This window comes from Capsicum annuum, chromosome 5, assembly GCF_002878395.1.
Source record: "Capsicum annuum cultivar UCD-10X-F1 chromosome 5, UCD10Xv1.1, whole genome shotgun sequence".
Lineage (NCBI taxonomy): Eukaryota > Viridiplantae > Streptophyta > Magnoliopsida > Solanales > Solanaceae > Capsicum > Capsicum annuum.
The window spans coordinates 209,537,940-209,539,373 of NC_061115.1; the positions used below are offsets into that span (position 1 = coordinate 209,537,940).

The 1,434-nt window shown below is 34.4% G+C and overlaps 1 non-coding gene across 1 annotated transcript; it reads right to left on the reverse strand.

The window, feature by feature from the left end:
* Window positions 1-332: 332 nt before the first annotated feature.
* On the reverse strand, window positions 333-406 carry TRNAI-AAU. Its single transcript has one exon. It is a non-coding gene; the product is annotated as a tRNA-Ile (tRNA).
* Between the last annotated feature and the right edge of the window lie 1,028 nt (window positions 407-1,434).

The following is a 1,434-nucleotide window of genomic DNA, read 5'->3' on the forward strand; positions in this document are numbered from 1 at the left end:
ATTTAAAAGTTTAAACTATTAAAGAGTGCACGCGTTTAGTTGCTCAATTATATTACTATGTCTCAACGTTAATCACCCGTGGTCGATTTCTTCTTTGACTGTCCGCGTTTTGTAGGCAAAGACGGCAGGCGATAGGGTGACTCCAGAGCTAGCTAGCATAGAAGGAAATGCAGAATGACACTCTTGAAAGTAATTCTACACTGTGATTGTCTAACACAAACTTATCATAAATCTACATTTACGACGAAAACTAATCATATATTTACATGTACCACCATCAAATATTCGACCATTATACCATTTGGGGACCACCCAAAAAGTAAAAGAAGATTTGGCCCATGCAGGTCTCGAACCTGCGACCTTCGCGTTATTAGCACGACGCTCTAACCAACTGAGCTAATAGGCCATCTGTTTGCACTTTGCCCCACTTTACTTTGAAATTTTAAACAATTACATCAGCGGGCCTTCTGTAAATTTCTGTAAATACGTTGTTTAAAAAATATCAACCATAAAAACGTTTAATGATTTTTATGTGAAGAATAGGAAAATCTGATATTAATACCAGATAAATATATTTTTTTTTTTTTTGGGTAACAACTGTAAAATGATTACCATAACAAAAAAACAGTCAAGCACGTGAAGAGCGCCTCGTCCTCCACAACAGGAACAAGGCCTCCAACAAACAATCGGAACCAGATAAATATTAATTCATCTTTAATGTAACGTAAAAATCTAGCTGAGCTAAAAATTATTAGAGATCCAAAAGTGAAAAAACGCGTATGACAATAAATAAAAGACATAATACGTAGACAAATACTTAAAGTTGACCTCAATGGTCAAGTAAGCATTTTAACTTCGAGATTGCACATGTAGACACTTCAACCTGCCTTCATTGTGTTAGTTGAACACTCCAGTTTGCAAAATAATAATATTGACACCTCCAAAAGTTATATATTACGTCACCATTGGATATCCACGAGATACAATAAAGACGAGTAAAAATATTTGATTGCTAGTTGAGACGAAATCAAGATATTTAGATGTGCCAGTTAATATCAATTTTGAGTGTGTGCGTTTACATATTATGCCTAAATAAAATATCTTCATGGTTATTTGGTTATCTCAGTGGTACCCTTTTATATTATTTCATGCTATTTTATGATGTCATTTAACTAGGGGCAGGATGAAAAGGTTGACAACAATTTAAGGTGATGTATAACTCTTATAGCTACTCGACTCAACACGAGTAATATGACTATAAACTTCAACAGATAGATGTATGAAGCACGAAGACATTGACCGCGTTCAAAATAAGTGAAAGTATCTTCAGGGTAAATAGATGAAAGTGATTTTGAACATGATAATCTTGTTGGGTTATTCAGAGGTGTGAATGGAAAATGAAAAGATGGTGTTTTTTTTGGAGAGACACTAAGA